Source organism: Acinonyx jubatus, chromosome B1 (assembly GCF_027475565.1).
Source record: "Acinonyx jubatus isolate Ajub_Pintada_27869175 chromosome B1, VMU_Ajub_asm_v1.0, whole genome shotgun sequence".
In the NCBI taxonomy this organism is placed as follows: Eukaryota; Metazoa; Chordata; class Mammalia; order Carnivora; family Felidae; genus Acinonyx; species Acinonyx jubatus.
Genome location: NC_069382.1, coordinates 152,793,576 through 152,814,235, shown reverse-complemented (window position 1 = coordinate 152,814,235; position 20,660 = coordinate 152,793,576).

Genomic DNA, 20,660 nt, shown 5'->3' with positions numbered 1-20,660 from the left:
CAACTGAGCCACCCAGGCGCCCCAGAAAATTTTTAAAAGGAGAAATTTTAAAAATTTTTAAAAATTGTTAAAACAAATGTGAAATTATATGCAGACATTGTAAACATTAAATATCCTTTATAGTTGAAAAAGTCTGGAGCAAAATTGGGTGTACATACATATGAATAGTATTTTTAACTTAACCTGCCTCTGGAGACTTTTATACAAGACAGATAACATAATTTAGGACAAACATGGGAAAAAATGGAAAATTTTCCTTCCTGTGTTTTTTTAAAGTTTTTAATTTATTTATTCATTTATTTTGGGAGAGAAAGAGGGCAAGAGCAGGGAAGGGGCAGAGGGAGAGAGAGAGAATCCCAAGCAGGCTCCACACTGTCAGCACAGAGCCTCATGCAGGGCTTGAACCCACAAACCCGTGAGATCCTGACCTGAGCCAAAATTAAGTGCTGGATGCTTAGCTGACTGAGCCATCCAGGTGCCCCTCCTTCCTGTCATTTTTGAAATTAAAAATGCTTTTGTTTTAATTATGTTTTTTAAAAAACAAAAGAATTATGTTACATAGAACATGTAATTTTACTGATGATTCTCATCCATAATTTTGGATGAAATTTGCCTAATATCTGCCTGATTCTGTGATCAAAACTGTTGATCATTGTCTATTGTCAAATTCTTAGACGAGAGTACCCTAACGTTTGGAAGTCAGTAACAATGAGGTTCAAATTAAGGTCATTTAAAATCGAAGCCAAGTAAAAACAGAAGTAACAGCATTAAAAAATTGAGCTGTCATGTATTTACCACTTACTAGGGCACAGACATTGTTCAGAATGTTTTACAAATAAATCTAATTTAAATCTTACAATAATCATGTGAAGTATGTACTATTTTTATTGTCCCAAATTTACAGATGGGGAAACTGGGGCACAGAGATGTTAATTAAATTGGTCTGAGCATACAACTAATGAGTGACTGATTGTAGGTCAGACCTAAGCAGTCTGGCTCTGAGCCTAGACACTATACTATTCAGTTTCTTGTTATGAAAAACTGCAGACATCTAGGAAAAAATAAAAATTGGAGTTTGCATAGGACTATAAACACCAAGCCACATATATTTTATTGCATATCATAAAATCTGCATAGCACTTTATCTCTCCCTCTCTTAAGGCACTTATTTCACTCCATCTAGTATTATAAATATTTTTACATAAATTTTTCCATGTAAGTTTACATTAAGACCCCAAGTTCCTTGACATAAAAACTGGGTCTGATTTTTTTGTATCCTCCAAAATCTCTACTAAAATTTTCTATATCCTTTAAGCATTCATTATTTTTGAATGATAGAACAGAAATCTCTCTCCTTCATTAAGAAACTGGATTTAAAAAATGTAGTTAACGCAATGCATAATACAGGTCTGGATTAAATCTTGCCTTTCCATATAATTCTCTCCATGACCACCCCCTCTCATTAAAAGTAGAAATAGATACCGACTCTCCCAATGACTGGATTCATTTAATAAAAACTGAGCAAAACTGAATATAAAGTTTCAACCTACAGTGATCTAATTTTACATTTTTTATAATTTTAATAACACAACTACTTTATTTAAAATTCAATATACTTGTACTTAATTACTAATTTCCAGTCTTTCTAGTTAAACTGGTAAAATGTTTTAGAAACCATAGAATGTATGCAACCATTGCATTTTTAGCATTTTACCATGTAAAGATAGGGAAAGAACTGAGACCAATAGCAGAGGATGACCTAGATAACAGAGATCAGAAAAACTGAACATGTTGATAATACGGTGGTAAGTTTTTCCAACCTTAAAGGTAACTAGGAAATAATAGGGAGTAGTAACAGAGAAGTAGTAGAAATTAGGGATAAAGATAGAATTGGCATTTAACCTCATTTGAATGGATAGCTGAAGAATTCAATAATGAAAGAAAAATAAATATGAGAGAAAAAATGAGAGAAAAGAGGAAGACAGATCTTGAGGATTAACTGTGCTTCATGGGCAGAGGAGAAGATATGCAAAAGAAAGGAAGATGTGGAGGGGAACTCACTGGCATTTTAGCATAGTTTTGGTGTTTTGTTTGTTTTTGAGTAAAGATCAGTTGTTGATTTTTAATTGAGGTATAGTTGACATAATATTACATTAGTTTCAAGAATAAACCATAATAATTTTATATTTGTATATACTGCAAAATTATCACCACAATAAGTCTAATTAACATGTCATCAAACATAGTTACAGTTCCTCGTGATGAAAACTTGTAAGGTTTACTCCATTAGCAACTTGAAAATATGTTTATAGTATTATCAACTACAGTTGCCACACAGTATTACATTACATTGCAATGACTTATTTATTTATAACTGTAAATTTGTACCTTTTTACTCCCTTCACCCATTTTGTCCAGCCCTAACCCCTGCCTCTGACAATCACCAATCTGTTCTCTGTATCTATAGCATAGGACATTTCAAATACTGTAGATAGTATAATAAGAAGTGAAAAGAAGTCTTCAGTTTTGGTGACTAAACAGTTCTTAGTGACAATAAAATAGTTTTATTTTAATTTGGGGAGCCAAGTATGGTTGATAAAGAATGAAGATTGTATGCATACTGAGAAAGAAAAAAATATATGTATAGATTACATTTGAAAAGAATGAATAGTGATTGAGTGGTGATCTAGAAGTTTACAAAGTTATGATTTAAGTACTAAAAACTGTTGTTAGAACTCCTAACAGAGGGAAAATAATTTTAACTAAAAAAAAAAGCCAAAAAACAAAAATGGAGGTATGAATAGTTTTTGAGGTGAAAGTCACTGTAGTTTTCTGAATATCCCCAACCATTAACCTATGGTATATTTGAATCTGAAACACCTTTAGAAATATCATCTTACATTTATGTAACATTTCATATTTTCCAAACAGATTTCTTGGCCCTCAAAGTGTTGTGATTCTCACAATAACTATATGAGTAAGAAGGATGATTACTGTATCTTTTCAAGTGAGAAAATATGTTCCCTGAGAAATACCATTTGACCCTGTAGACTTAGTGGTATTGCTTGGGCTAGAACTCATTACATTGAATCCTAGAGCTAATGCTGTTTCCATTAAGAGTAACAGGATTCAGGAACAGTTGCCTTCAGAGTTTATAACCAGGACTTGACTTCAAAAACCCAATAACCCAAGTATGTGTAAATGCAAAAAGTTAAGTATCCTTTCACCTCCAGTCTCAAGGGTATGAAGTGGTTCAATAGCAATCATTGGCCATTCGCTTTTCATTCCTTTTTGTTCATTATTTTATCTCACAAAACCATTAGTTGAGTTGATGTGACAATCTCTATTTTAGAGCAAAAGTAAACAGAATGAGTTATTTGTGTATGTTCCCAAAGCAGGGCAGTGACAGAACTGGCATTAGAATTGAAAAATCTCAATCCCTTATCCAGCTTCTTTTAATATGCACCCCTGTTCCTCACAAAATTAGTTCTATTTATTGTAACAGGTTTATTATGTTACAGTGAATATATAAATATATATGTGTACATATATACACATACACATATCAAATTGAATTATGTATTTTCAAGCAACTGGGAGGAACAGAGGTTCATTTTGCCCTCCTAATCATGCAAAACCAAGAACTGAAACAGATTTCCCTTCATTTTGTTACTTAACCAAATGCATCCTGTTCTGAACTTGGCTTTGATGTCCATGATGCTACATAAACTGTTAGATTAGCTAGTGATATACTTCACAGTAAGTGGAAAAAAGCATATAAATATGTTATATCTAAGTAAATAAAAGATAATTACAACTTAGATATCATCCATGATTTCAAAATATAAACAATGTGGGTTCAGATTGTCTGGTTCCTTATCACTACCTGGGAAAAAAATAATGACTGTAAACCTGCAGTACCCATGAAGTTGTAAGAATACATTGTGCAGAGATATCTACTGATTGTGAAATTAACTTCACGGGGAAAAAATGAATGTATATTGCACCAAAGACAGAGGAAGCATAAAATATATAATACTGCATTTACAGGATACATTAAATCTTATTGGATCAGTGATAAATATTTGTGCTTCAGCAGTTTTATTATTTTACAGACTACCTTCCTTGAGAATGTTCACAAAATACATGGATAATTTATTAATCAGTATTTAGATACAGTCATTTTAAATCCAGTAGCATGAAATGTGTGCAAAGCAGCCATTCTTTAAAAAAAACATTTAATTAATGGGACAATTTCCCATTCAAGTTATTTTCTCTGAATAAAGTTCTCTCTATACAGAGACAACATTTATGAAGGCTGGAAGGCCCTTGTTCAGAAAATGTGTACAAATAAAAGTTGTTTTGATATTAATCACATTTTAAAATACATTGATGTACACATTAAATACTGAAAAACAAGTTTTTATTACTTATGACAGTGAGATATTTGCACTTACTTCTTCTGATTCCTTAAGATTTAATTCTTTTATCATTATTATTATTGTTCTTAGTTCTTATCATTTCAGTCAATCAAACTCTACTCAGGTGCTACTGGTTCACAAGAATGTCAAGGAGCTATTTAACTTTCTGCTTCACACTCATACGGTTCATTTGGAATGATGAGAATGTGCTTATTATTTTATGAATGAATTATTCATTACTAAAGACAACACGATCCATGAATACAAGCAAGTAGTATTAATCAAGGAAGACTTATGGCCATAAAGGCATCATATTTAAAATCTTAAGACAAAGAAGAGGAAAATGAAAAATTTTTTAAATGCAATGAGCTGGAAAATGAACCAAAAAAATCCCTATATATCTTGAATTCTTCCTCAAGCATCTTATACAAGTCATGACATCTCACAAATCTCATATTTCTAAGGATTTAAATGCTTATTATGCCTCGATAACTATGTGGCCACTCTATTAACTAGCACCTCAGCCCCCCCAATCTTCAAAATGAATCCAGCTTTCTCATCTCTACTTCAGATTTAATAGACTCCCAAATTGTGATCCTCTTTAAGGCAGATTTTTCCTTACCAAAAAGGCAGAACAATAGCTTGAAATATAATTGGTCCTTGTTATTTAAAGAATCTTCTTCAACTCAAATAATAATATTAAATTATTAAATGGCTGAAGAATTTGAACACTGATATAAGACACTTGGGGTCATATTGATTTTATTTCCAGCCAGGATGATGATGATGATGATGATTACAGCCACAAAGAAACAAGCCATGAAAGCACTATACATATATCTTTTCTTGCGTAATACCAATGAGGTAGGTATTATTATGTATGTTTTCCCATTGAGAAAATAGTGGCTCAGAGAATTATGTAACTTCTTTATTATAGTACCATCAGTGTAAGACTGACTCAATATCTGAACCAAGATCTGTTTAAGTGAACTTGTATTATTTTTAATTTGCTGACCTAGTTTCAAGGGGCCATACTTTAAGATCAAATATAATAAATTAAATAATTGCATTTATCTTTGCTTCCTTCAAAATCCCACCAAAATGTCAGTAAAGGAGGGGGTGGAAAGCATAAACTCAAAAACACAAAAAGAAGAGGAGATAATATATAAAATAAGCAAATATTTGGAAAACAGAAAGCAGATTGAGGGTAATCATATGGCAGCTAGGAAAAAATAAATTTCTGTTAGAAAGCCTTGAGAAGATTAAGGCCAAAATATGAGTTAAGGCTAAAAAATTGATTAAAAACTTTTTTAAAAATTGAAAACGTTAATATTTTCCCCCCCCCAAATCCCTTTTGCTACATTTCCCATTTAGGCAATTACTCTGTCTCCACATAGAAGAGGACTCTAGTTTCAGAGAGATTGAACCTAAAAAAAAATCTAGTCTTGAGAACATGGGCACAGATTAGGGTGGTAGAAAGATGCTATTCTTGAAAAAAGAAGATGAAACATTCATATCTGAAACGGTTAAGTCCCTCTCAGGCCCACCCACCCCTCAAGCTCTCAGAATAGTTCCCAGTTAGTTCAGGCCACACCAACACTACCCAATCTTGCCACAGACAGGGGCTGGAATATTCTTCTTTGTAGTAAGCAACCAGCCCCAGCAAAAGCCCTTCAGTTACTGCATATTGGTTCCTCAAGAAATCACTAGTATTACTCAACCACTCTATGACTTTTCATATATCAATTCATTTGTTTCAAGTCTTTTATCTGATTGTAATAAAGCTGCTTCATCTCTCTTACAGTTGCTGCTTGCATGATACAGCTTTTCCAACCTTTTATTTTCAAGTATTTATATCTTTAAATTTAAATTAAAGTGTGTCTCCTAAAGACAGCATGTAGTTGACTCCTGGCTTTTTTGGTGCAATTCCATACTATCTGACTTGATTACTTAATTCATTCATATTTAATGTTATTGTAAATATAGATATACATTTATTATTTTACATTGTTTTCTATGTGATTCATATCATTTTTGTCCCTCTTTTACTGCCTTCCTTTGTGCTAGTCACTTTCTAGTAACATCTTAATTATTTTAATAATTTTTCATTATATTTTAGAGCTATTTTCTTAGTGATTGCTCTGGAGCTTACACTATCTATATCTATATCTATATCTATATCTATATCTATAGGTATATATGTATATATATATATCTATATATATAGGTATATATGTATATATATCTATATACACATAGGTATATATGTATATATATATCTATATACACATAGGTATATATATATATATATATGATAGATATATATACATATATATGATAGATAAAGAGAGAAATCTTAACTTCCAGAATTTACTTCAGATTTATATTGATTCCAGTGAAATTTAACAACTTTCTCCCTATTTTGTGCTATTATTGTCATACATATTCCTTACATATATGTTACAAACTCTACAATACATTAGTATAATTAGTACATTTTATAATTCTATATCTTAAAGGAAGAAAGAAGAGAAAATATGTAGTTTTGGAACTTGTATATTAATCTTCCTATTTATCATTTCTAATTCTCTTCATTTCTTCCCTGTGCAGTCAAACTACCATATGATGTCATTTCCTTGCTCATATAAAGCTTTGCTCCCACCCATCTCCTTTGTGCTGTTTTTGATAAATATATTACATTTATATATGCTATAAGCTGGACATAATATATATATATAATTATATTATATATTGACATTATATATATTATATATTTTTATGCAACAATTATATATATATATATATTGTCTTATGCAATTACTTTTAAATTGTTTTTTTATAAAGGAGAACAAATATGCAATTATACTGTTATATGTAATTACATAACTGCCTCTACTGATACTTTTTTGTGTGTATGTTGATTTGAATTACTGTAAAGTGTCACTTGCTTTCATCCCAAAGTACTTTCTTTAATATTTTTGTAAGGTTGAATTGCTAGCAACCAAGTCTCTCAGTTTGCTTATCCTGGAATGTCTTTATTTTATCTTAATTTTTGGAAGATAATCTTGCTAAATATGAGATTCTTAGTTGACAGTTTGGTTCTGTTTTTTATATTCATTACTTTGAATATGTTGAGTATGTTGCCCAACTGCCTTCTGGCCTCCACTGTTTTGGATGAAATCATTGGGATTTGCTTATATGCAACAAATTATTTTTCTCTTACCACTTTCAAGGTTTTTTGACATTCAGCATCTTGACTATGATGTATCTGGCTATGATTATCTTTGTGTTTGTTCTACTTAAGATTAGTTAAATTTCTGGATGTATAGCTTATTGTTTTCAGAAAATTTAGGGAAGGTAAGGAGACAGACAGTATCATGGGTGCTATTTTTAAAAGATGGTAAAGAAAGGCCAATCTTCGGATGTGCAGCTTGACCAGACATTAATTAAGCGACTGTAATTACAGCTTGTTCATGTACTCAGAGCTTCTAAACTACTTTGTGGTGTTTCTTAAATAGGAAAAGACAAAGCATGATACCAGATGTATTAGTATTATATTGTTGTGTAAGATACTATCACAAATTTAGTAGCTTAAAATAACATCCTTTAACTAGCTCACAGTTCTCTAGGTCAGAAGGTCTCTAGGCATTGCTCAACTGGGTTCTCTGCTCAAAGTCTCAAAAGACTGAAATCAAGGTATCAGCTAGACTGTGTTCTCATGTACACCTTGACTAAGGAAGAATTCATTACCAATGGTCAAATTGGTGGTTTCGGTGGCTGGCAAAACTCAATTTCTTATGGTTGTACAACTCAAGTTTTTGTTTTCTTATGGACTTAGTTGAAGCCCACTCTTAGCTGCTTGAGACAAACCTCAGATTCTAGCCATGTGGTCCTTTCTACAACAAGGAAGTTTGCTTCTTCAAGTCCAACAGAAAAATCTCTCTCCAGTCTGCAAAGAGGGAGTCTTTTATAACACAAGGGAATTTCATGAGTGACTATATTCTAAACAAAGAAATGACTATCCATATTCACAGGTCCCACTACAGCGAAAGGGAGAGAATTATACATGGTATATACACTGAGTGTGAGAACTTGCTTAGAATTCTGCCTGCAAAACCAAATGTTTCCAGATATTTGAAAAGCCTCTTGTAACAAATTCAGAAAAAGTAGCAGTGATTTAGCAAATAAAAGAAATTAGGAGAAATAGTGACAAATTAGGAAGCAAAAGAAAACCTCCAAAGAAAAATTTATAATCAAATATAGCTTTTCATATTTATATATGTTCATATATAACATGTATGTTACATACCCTATAATTATAATTAATATCCTCAGAGAGAAGAGAATAAAGATATCTTAGAAACTAAAATTGTAGTAAAAAAATTATTCAAAATCAATAGAAACTTTGAAAAGTAAAGGAAATTTTTAAGAAAATAGAACAAAAGAAAAGACAGATATTAAAAGAGAAAAAAAGAAGGGCGCCTGGGTGGCTCAGTGGGTGAAGTGGCCGACTTCGGCTCAGGTCATGATCTCGCGGTCCGTGAGTTCGAGCCCTGTGTCAGGCTCTGTGCTGACAGCTCAGAGCCTGGAGCCTGTTCCAGATTCTGTGTCTCCCTCTCTCTGACCCTCCCCTGTTCATGCTCTGTCTCTCTCTGTCTCAAAAGTAAATAAATGTTAAAAAAAATTTTTTTTTAAAAAAGAGAAAAAAGATAAGAAAATTAGAGGCACAATCCAGGAACCCCAACATCTAAATATTACAATTTCTAGGAAGAAATGAAAAAATTAAAAAGAAATTTAAAAAAGAAATAATAACAGAACATTTCCCTGAATGTAGAAAAAAATGTTTCCAAATTAAAAGGACCCATCCAAAACCCAGTTAAATAAATGAAAATATATTCTCAACAAATCATAGGATTGTGCAAATTTTGGGACTATGTTGACCATCCTAACAGATTCCAGTTATAAAGATAAAAACAATGTCACATGAAATATCTAGTATCAGAATGGCATAGAACCTATCAATAGCAACGCTAGAGACAGAGGACAATGGATGAGTATCTCTAATATTCTCGGGGAAAAATATTTGCAATATAAAATTCTATATCCACTTGAATTATCAGTCATTGGGAAAATAGAATAAAAACTATTTTGACATGTCGTATCTAAAAAGTTATAGCTCTCATGCACCACTTATCAAGAATCTAATATAAGAATCTAATAAGAATAAACCAAAAGAGGAAGAGATGATACCTAGGAATCAGGGTTCAACACTAGAGAAAAAGGAATTCCAAAAATTAAGGCAAAAAGAACTCTCAGAACAGTATCTATATTGCAGCCTAGAGAGCAATCTATATTGTATAGGTAAAGACCTCTAAGAGAGATATGTAAAAAAAAAAAACAAAAACACAAAACAAAAAAAGGTAGATGACCTAATGTGGATACATGGATTGATAGGAGCATTATAGATTTTCCAGAAATCTTGGAGTACATTAGTGACAGGTACACAGAAGACTGCACTCATCACCAAAAACAAACAAATGAAACAAACAAAACTAACTACAGTGGGGGTATGCATAGGGGCCACAGATCATTGTGATAAAGGTTGATCATACTTCACATACTTAACTATTACATACTGTAATCATACTTAACTATGTAGTCCACCTTTAAAATGAATATTAACTAGGGTGCATTTCTTAAAGAAAAGCTTCCTTGTGTTTTAAGAATGAAGTTGTACCTCTCTCACTTAGAGTTACAGTAATTTACCATTATCTTTTTAAAAGCCCAATGCCATTCATCCTCCATGCTGAAACAAGATAATTAATATAAACCCTGTTACACAAAATGCATTGACAAAAGATGGCTCCCTTTCTCTCTTTCTATTCTGTATTAGATTTTGTCACTCTTCTGCTTAATTTCCTGAATGGCTTCCCTTGGTTTTCAGAAACAATTTTCCAGTCTTTGTTTAGCATTCAAAAATCTCTGAGATTTTACCTCCACCTACTTTTAAAGGCTCATTCTGCTCTCTGCTCCCTATCCCCTACACTCACATCTCCAGTCACAGCTCCAGTAGCTGATTTAATTAGGCTTTGGATGGGTCCTTTTAATCATCACTAACTCTGCTTCTCTGTCTATAAAATTCTCACCCTTCCTTCAAGCCTCCATCCAAAATTCAATCATCATAGGTATTTTCCTGAATATTTAGTCCCGAATACCTCCTCCTGTCCCTTCTCCAATGGTTTCTAGCTCAATAAACAATATTGAAATCCAGTTTCCCAAAGTCTAAACCTAAATATTATTCAAGATTCCTTCCTCTCCTCTATACCCCATGTGAAATTAAGGACTAAATTCCATCAATTCTGACAGTATCTCTCCAGATCTCTTTTATATATCTCAACTGCCTGTCTCCATCTCAATTTATGACACTATCAGTTCTCCTCTAGAATATTACAGCATCCTGTGCTTTTATTTCCTTGTCTTGCCTCCTGTTCCAATCCATCACCCATACTGGTACTGGAGGGTTAAAGGGGTTTTATGTTTACTGTTACTTGAGAGAGAAATTTTGAACGGATTATATCTAGTCCTACGGTGGACGTGAAGCAAAGTTTTCCTTTCGTTAATCAACCACCACCAAATTGTTCAAACCTGTATTTTCTGCTCTGACACAGGGCTCAGTTAAAATTGTAAGGGCCTCTGTTTCTGGGTTCTTCTCAAGCAATGGGATAATGGAGTTGCGGGGAAGCAAAAGCTGTGAGGCAAATGCCACTTTGAATTGATGGCAAATGAGCTGCCCAATACAGATTTTAATTCTCTCTGGACAGTTACAAGAGTTGGGCACTGAATCAGCTTCCAAGCAGCTTCCTAGAACTTTGTACCTTTGCTACTCAAAGTGGGGTCCATGGAACCCTAGTAATCTCACTCCTGGTATCTTAGAACAAATGCATATTCCTGGGCTTCATCCCAATCCTACTAAGTTAAAATATGCATTTTAACAATAAATCAGGTGATACATATGTACATTCAAGTTTGAGAAGAAGCTATTCTCTAAAAGAGAAATTTTCTACTAATCCACAGCACCCCACTCCACTCCACCCCTCTTCCAGGAATAAATGTCATTCCTTCTTTTTCAGTTGTCATGGTTTCTTCCTCTATTCTCAGTCTGAATCTTCTCTACTTTCTGGAAGTGGAAAACTCACTCTGCTAGCACACATCTAAATCTTTGTGTCTGGAACTTTGGCCAGAAGCTTCTTTTGAATCCTAGCTTCTGTGCTTCCAGAACCTGTTAGTCATACTCATCAGAGTAATCTGGCAAGGGAAAAGGCCTTTGCGTTGCAGGTGAAAGAATTCTGTTAGTGTTAATGGGAAGCGAAACTCACAGTAAACAACAGTGTAAAATTTTGAAATTAATCCTGATACTGGAATATATTTAAACACAGATATAAGCGTTCTTCTCGACACAATAAAAAGCCTCAGTGGCAACCTGATGCTCTCAAGAAAGAATACATTACCTTCAAAATGGCTTGCCAGGTTATGTTGGACATTTATTATTTTTTGGCCCCAGAAGATTTTCTTCTGATCTTTCTCAGACCAACTATACCTCTTCAACTCTCAGTCCAGGTACTTCAGATAAAGCTGGTTCCATTTTTAGTTCCAGGGGTGGGCATGAAACCTAAACCTGGCCAATCTGAACATGATCAATGTGACTAGATAGTGACAGTCCTATGCCCCAAGCCAATTCAGTAATAATCACAGGACTTTCACTGAAGAAAGGGAGTTGGGCCAGATGACAATTTGCTAGTTTTTGTGGGTCCAGCCACATGCTGTCTCAATTACATTTCCATTTTTGTTTTTGTCTGTTTGTTCATAAACCTTTAAAAGTACAAAAGGCATTCTTAGCCTGCTGGCTGTCTTAGTCATTTCAGGCTGCTATAACAGAATGCCACAGAGTGGGTGGCTCATAAACAACAGAAATTTATTTCTCACAATTCTGATGGCTCTGAGTCCAAGATCAGGGTGCCAACATGGTCAGGGGCTCAAGAAAACACTCTTCTAAGCTGTAGATGGCCATTTTGTTGTTTTATCTTCATGTGGGTGAGAGTGAAAGAGAGCTTTCTGGGGTCTATTTTATAAGCATTAATCCCATTCATGAGAGTTCCACCCTTATAACCTAATCACCCAAAGACTCCACCTCCTAGTACCATAGCATTGGGGGATTAAGATTTCAACATATGAATTTGGGAGATGGGGAACACAAACATCAGTCCATAAAACCAGGCTTACATTAAAAGAATCTAGGTGGGGTACCTGGGTGGCTCAGTCTGAATTCGGTTCAGGTCATGATCTCGCAGTTCATGAGTTCAAGCCCCGTGACAGGCTCTGTGCTGACAGCTCAGAGCCTGGAACCTGGAGCCTGCTTCAGATTTTTGTCCCCCTGTCTCCCTGCTCCTCCCCCACTCAGCTCTGTCTTTCTCTCTTTCTCTCTCTCAAAAATAAATAAACATTTAAAAAATAATAAAAAATAAAAAAAGAATCTAGAATTGATTTGGCCTTCAGGCAATCCCTTGTAAGTGACCAAAACAAAAGAATTGTCTTTTATACTGGAAGGACACAGAAAGAGAAGATCCTGGTTTTGAGTTCAAGCTTCACATTGGGCATAGAGCTTACTTTAAATAGATAAATAAATAGATAGATAGATAGATAGATAAATAAATAAATAAATCTGGATTCATTTAGTAAATGCAACACTTACTTTTTACCATAATTCTAAAATGTTTTCCTTGCTTTGAAATTTAGAGGCTGGAAGGAAACCCCACATATTCCAAGTGTTCATCAACCATACGGTTGGATGTGTTTTTCTTTTTTGTAAAAATCACCCTCGGTGCAATGGAGTGCTGAGGCGACCAAATCAAGGAAGTAGCAGAAAGTTCTACTCTATGATACTCACAAACAAAAGGAGTCAAATCTCACGAATATAATGCACAATTTCAAAACAGAACATTAGCAAGTCAAATTTAATAATGTATTAAAAGAATAAACAATGGGGCACCTGGGTAGGTTAGTTGGTTAAGTGTCTAACTTTGGCTCGCTCATGATCTCACAGTTTGCCGAGTTTGAGCCCCACATTGGGCTCAGAGCCTGCTTGGGATTCTCTCTCTGCTCCTCCCCATTATCTCTCTCTCAAAATAAATAAATAAAATTTAAAAATAATAAGTAATTATTATCTTTTAAACCTTTTTACATTTCAGGGAAAAGAGACATGATGAATAGTCTCTTCAACAAATGGTATTGTGAAAACTGGACAGGTATGTGCAAAAGAATGAAACTAGACCACTTTCTTCATCACACATTGGAAGAGGTAGTATATAATGCAATGGAATATTAGCCATAAAAAGAATGAAATCTTGCCATTTGCAACACCACACATGGATCTAGAGCATATAATGCTAAGTGAAGTAAGTCAGTCAGAGAAAGATAAATACCATATGATTTCAGTCATATGTGAAATTTAAGAAACAAAACAAATGAACAGGGGTGCTTGGGTGGCTCAGTCAGTTAAGCATCTGACTATTGATTTCGGTTCAGGTCATGATCTTACTGGTCCCGAGATTCAGCCCCATGTGGGGCTCTGGGTTGACAGCACAGAGCCTGCTTGGAATTCTCTCTCTCTCCCTCTCCTCCTCTCATCCCGTTCTCTCTCTCTCTCTCTCTCTCTCTCTCTCTCTCTGTCTCTCCCTTTCTCTCTCTCTCTCTCAAATTAAACTTAAAAAATAATGAGGAAAGAAGAAAGAGACAAACAAAAAGACTCTTAACTATAGAGAACAAACTGATGGTTGCCAGAGTGGAGGTGGATGGGGGGAAGGGTGAAATAAGTGAAGGGGATTAAAGTTATACTTACATAATGGGCCCTGAGTAATGTATAGAATTGTTGAATCTCTATATTGTACACCTGAAACTAATATAATCCTGTGTATTAATTATATTTGCATTTTAAAAAAGGAAGAAAAAAGCAAAGAGACATCATGAGGCTACTTCAGAGGATAATTAATTTAAAAATAATTTAATTAAAAATAATTTTTAAAATAAACCAGAATATAAGAAGAAAATAGGAACAGCCCACAGCCAGGCTTCTAAGGGCATAGGACACCTTTTAGGATACTGCTGAAATCACAACCAGGAATTATTGGAAACTGGACTCATACAGAGGACTAAGGATGCTCCTGAGCCCTCACTGTGCTGTCATCCTTTAGCAGCAAGAATCCCCTGCTCATTTCTCCACTGCTTTTTTATTTCATTGACTCAGCTACCCTCTGGCCATGCTTCTACACTTCCTGTGCCTTGACTCTAACTTTCTTACAGTTTCTACTTATCATAGCATCGGTTGCCCATAACTTGTAATAACCAAAAAATGTTTAAAGGCTGGAATATATGACATATATCATGTTCCCAGATGATAAGATTAAATAATATAAAGGTATCAATTCCTGTCAGATATATATTAGTAAATGTAATACATTTGTAATGAAAACACAAGAGATTTTTCTTTTAAAATGCATGCATGTGTGTGTGTGTGCATGAGTGCGTGTGTGTGTACACGTGTTTATTCTGAAGTGTATCTAAAAGAATAGAGTGATATTAACAAAAGTAGTTTGGAAAAATATTAATAAAAATGAGAGAACTCTACCATGAGCTGTTAAAAGATATTTTAAAATTATAATTATGAAAGCAGAGTAGAATTATGGCAAAAAATATTTACAAGGCTATATAGTCTCTAAAAGCATCATCTAGTATCAATTGTGAAAAAGCATTAACATATTATTAATGAAGTATCACAGATCAATAAAGAGATGATGCTAAGAAACAAGTAATGTTGAAAAAACTGGCTGTCAATTAGGGAATGTTCCAAGTGTATCCTCACTTCACCTCAAACGCCAAAATAAATCCTAGCTAGATTAAACTGATAATATAAAAACCTATATAAAACCAGATGTTCACCTTCAATATAGGTAAATAAATGTAAATTAAAACAAAAAATAAATATCATTTTTTACTAATCAAACTAGTAAATATCTTTAGTAATAGTGATTTTTATTTTGGGGATAGGTGCTAGATATAGACACAATGATGGACTGAATTCAAAGTGTAATTATTTACAACTCTTTTTAGAAAGTGACTTTTCAGTATGAATAGAGAGGTTCAAAAAAGTCAGACCCTTTAACCAGAAAATTTCCTTACAAGGAACCAGAAATATGTACAAATATGCACGTACAAAAGTGTCCACTGGTCTACAATTAAACATAGATTTAAAAAAATTTTTAAGGGCACTTGGGTGGCTCAGTGGGTTAAGTGTTGGACTCTTGATTCAGCTTAGGTCATGATCATATGGTTCCTGGGTTTGAGCCTCACATCACGCTCTGCATTGGCAGTGCAGAGCCTGCTTGGGATTCTCTGTCTCCCTCTCTCTCTGCCCCTCCTTTGCTCATGCTCATGCTCTGTCTCTCACACTCACTCTCTCTCTCTTTCTCAAAATAAATAAATAAACATTAAAAAAAATTAGGTCCATACATTCAAATATAAAATATTACTTTACAACAACAGTACAATTCTTTTCTTATGACCAAAGTTATTAATAATTACAGATTTCTTTAAATGCTTACATACTCCTAAAATTTGTAAGTCACTCATAATTAAAATACTATCTTAGCAGAAAAGGATAATTCAAGATAGTTTAGTGTAATAGATTGAGCTTTCAGTTATACCATTTACTAGTTTGGGATTATTATACAAATAATTCTTGCTTTCTGGGCTCTGTTTTCCAGTAAGTAATGAGGGACAGGAGGGGAGAGGCTTAACTCCATGAGGGTTTTGAAGATTATATAAGACGATTATAGATGTTCAATAAATGTTAGCTCTCCTTACACTCTCCCAATTTTTTTCTCCAGAGATATATATCTAATAAAAACGTGTGTGTGTGTGTGTGTGTTTTCCAGTTGAGTTGTACTACTTTATATACCATTGCATAAATCTAGTTTTACTTAGATTAAAGCCCAGTTTTACTCAGGAGACATCTGAGACTAAGAAATATGGTGATTTGTCCGTAGTCACATAAGCACTAAGCAGCATATCTGAGATGAGGAGCCAGGTCTCCTGATTCTCAGTTTATTGCAGAGCACCCATGAAATATCAGTGCCAAAGCTGAGGTAGCCTGTAAATACCTGAATGCCTAAAGGACATCTTCCCACGTTTTAACAATTACCTTCTTGTTTCTGTTATCTGTGAAGCATCCTGACTTGGATGCGTCCCAACTTATTGTCTTAGTTCTGTTTTGTTTTAAATAGGGATTCAATATAAGGCCGGCAATAATAAGGCTTGCTCGCATTTGAAATGCAAGAGTAGATTTTTCTTGACCGTCTAGATTGGCTACCTTTATAAGGAGGAGACTGATGGTAATGGGAAAGAATTTATGCCAAAAAACCTAGCATTTATTTAAAAAACAGTGGGTGAATTGATCCCTACCAACGAAGAGTTAGTTTTAAAAATTGAACAACCCTAGGAATGTATTTGCTGAATATTTTAAAAGACTTTTTATGACCACAAAGATTATTACAACATCATCATCTTTGTATCTGCCTACTCACCTTTAGAAAACAGGGATATGAAACCAGAATAGATTGTGCTTCACTCTGCATGATTGTCCCGAGCTGTGTGGGAGAGCCGTGTGTGTTCTTTCTTGCATATCTTTGTGAAAATACATGATAGTGATCCTGATGGCCTGAGGAGTGGTGGGTGTTGTGCCATGTGGAGTTAGTGGTGTGTTTGTGGGATGGAAAACTGTAGGAGGCTGGTGTGATGTGTCGGGAACATGCATCAGTGTATGAGTTAAGGATGAGTCAAGTGTGTACCTCAAAGACAGCAAAATTTTTCACATGTGCTCAAGTGGGGCAAAATTTATTCTCAGTACACCTTGAATTATATTTGAGCCTGCCCATTGAAAAATTCATGGAATCACTTCCAGTATTATCTTTAGAGTTAAATATAAACCAAAGGTAGCCATGGTAGCACAGAAGGAACTGATTTTCCAAGATATGGAAGCACTCCACTTCTATCACTACCAAGAAAGCAAGCAAATTTCCTAATTTACCTCCCACTTAGAATCAATGCTGGGTTTTAACATACAGAGCACAAAAGAGCTGTGGAAAAATTCAGAATTTAGTAGGGAATTATGTACAAATTAAATGTTTAAAATTTGTTCTTCAAAATAGAATATGCCATGTGACATTTAGGTCAATCAAAAACATGCTTTTAATTATTCATTACTACTAGTAATTCTGCTCTGGTAATTTATTAATCAATGTATTACGCATTAATTGAGATCATATTAATTGTTGCTAGGTATACAAAGCGAACAACATGTTCTTCCAGCCCTGAACCCCTCTCTAAAATCAATGCATTGTCGGGTTTTTTTTTTTATTGCAGCCAGTGGACATTTCTATGCTTCTATTTCACCCAAAATATTAAAATTCTAGTTTGCCATCTGTTTCCACAACAAAACTGCAGATTCTTTAAATGATACTATATTTTTGTCTGTATGCTAATGCTAGTATAACATGTAATACAAGACAGACACTCAATAAATATGGGCAAATTGAGTTCATATAAAGTGAACATGCGATAAATGAGGTATGTAGAAAATATTATGCATGTAGAGAAAAAGGAAAAAGGAAGCAAGAAATTGCCTAAATCACAAAACCTGAGCCTTGATGGGTGAATAGCAGTTTGTAAGATAGGTCTTGTAATTCAAGTCATTTGTCTTCCCAAAGTATTATTGTAGCAATTCCTAACACATCTTGCTCCTATCTACAGAAAGAAGGTATCTGGTGGTAGGCTTTACTGGCTTTCCCAAGGAGATGGTTTCCTAGAAGGTATGGTAGCATTAAATCAACACTGAAGAACAACATAAACAGAATGTAAACTTATTTTTCAGCCATCAGCCACATCAAAGAGATGTTTCGTAACAAAATAAAATTAAAACTTTTTAAACATGGATATCCTAAATGGTGTTTTATTTCATTTTTCATTTAGCAAATATGTATTGTGCAACTACTGTGTCCCAGCCACTTTTTAAGGTCTAATGGGGAGAGAATTTTTCCAAACTTTTTTTTTTTATTATTTTTGAGGGCAGAGACTGTGGGCCTGGGAAGTGACATACCTCATTCAGGATAACAAAGAGGACACATTTTCTCCCAGCTTTTGATAGAAGCATTCTAAAAAATTAGCAAAAATTATTTCCAAACAAAGATAAATCTCTAAGAGAAAATGGATAGATGTTACAAACAAAATATCCTTTAACTTACCAAGATCAGTAGTTAGTTTTCTCTGATTTCCCTAAAAGAAAAAAATTATAACTGAAGTGTCAGAGAATCTCAGCACCCATAAGGTATATCCCCAAGGTATTCCAATAACTAGCCCTTGTTTACAAGGACTCTTCAAAGTGACAATTTAATAAGCATGCCCATAAGAAAAATCCCAAAAGGACATGCATAGGAATTGCCTGTATATACTGGTGTCATCTCAAATCATATAGTAAAACACTGCATGAGGTCCTTTTGAAACCAATATGCAATTAATCCTTATATAAGTCTGAGTTCTGGACCAGTCATGCTGAAGTCTCCTTGATACCTGGCATACGTCCATTTCCAGTTAATACGTATAAGAGTTCTGCCTAGAAAGCCATGCTCCATTACCTTTTGGCAAGTCAGCAAGAGTCGCCCATTTCTACTGTCTCCACCACAGGGGCTGAAAGCCTGGGAACTACATTTCCCAGAATCTCCGGGTTAATTCCCACCAACGCGAGGCATTCCTAGGAGATTTGGAAGGAAGAAGAAAAGCAGAATAGTCTTCACAGAAGTGAGGTTTTGCTGAAGACTCCTGTGAGTTACTCACCTCGGTTCTGAAGCTGTGATTATCACCAAGTAGTTTACTATACTTTCTTAAAACTTCTGAAACAATCCAGAAGCAATGATATAATTTCTCTTTAAAAAAAAATTGATTAAAAAAGATTTATTGAGAACTTATGAGCCAGGTACTGGCAAGGCTCTGTGGTTACAAAGTCAAGTGAACATTTCCCTGCCCCGAAGGAGCTTATTATAATTTTTTATAACTATCTGACTACAACAAAAGACTCAGACCTATGGAGACTGATCTTCTCTCATTTACAGATGGGAAGAAGAGGCAGTGCTGCTTTTGTTTTCACTGAATACTGAATGCAGCAATTTGATCCTGCAAAGCTGCCAAGGCAGTGCCAACTGTCTATGACAGCATATGGGGGTAGACAGACACTCACATACACAGACACAGTGATTTTGTAAGCCTCCTTTATAAGATACCAAACTAAAAATAAAAGTTTTCATCAAGACTATATTTTATCACGTTAAAATAGCCTAATTTGCCAGGCTGGGGAGAAAAGATGCCGAACCACTTCTGGCAGTTTGAAATGTGATCTAAATGTATTAGAGGATGAAATTTCTTTTGCCTCATGTACTCCAGAATCTCCTCACTGACTAGTGTTACAAGTAGCATAAAGAACAGAGTAAGAATGTTTATCATGCTCTTCATTCCTATGTGACTTTACCCACTTCCTCAAATCAGACTAAAGAAGACAATAATGAGGAAATGATGAACAAATCATTTAAGCCAAGTGTCTTTCATATGTAGTTTAAGCCATGATTTTAAAACTCAAGTGTTTATGATCCCAAAATACTTTGAGATGGATTCAGGATGTCAATTTTACTTTAAATTCAAATAGGAGACACAGTTGTTTTCATAAAAGATGAACTAAGATAGCACTACACTTTTGATGCTGTATTTTCACTGAAATCAATGAAGAGGCCAAAAGGAAACAGAATAATTTCCTTTTCATTTTTTATTTTAGTCTGCACATTTCTGTTAATAAAAAACCTTTTACTTCTACCCTTATGACACTACTTAAGTGTGAGTATTATATATGGAATAATTCATTAGGTTAACAAAGAGATTAACAATAATGTATTCAGAGCACTTGATAAAGAAACCAGGGCTCAAAATAATCTCAGCCAATATAAGTCACTGACCTTTTCAGAATATAAACTTTCTCTCTATTCATGGCTCTGTGGGTTCTCCACAGCCTTGCTGTAGCAAAATGTCTGCATTTTCCTTCTTCACCTTGTTAAGAAGGACCAAAACAATTACCTTTTAAATGAAGAG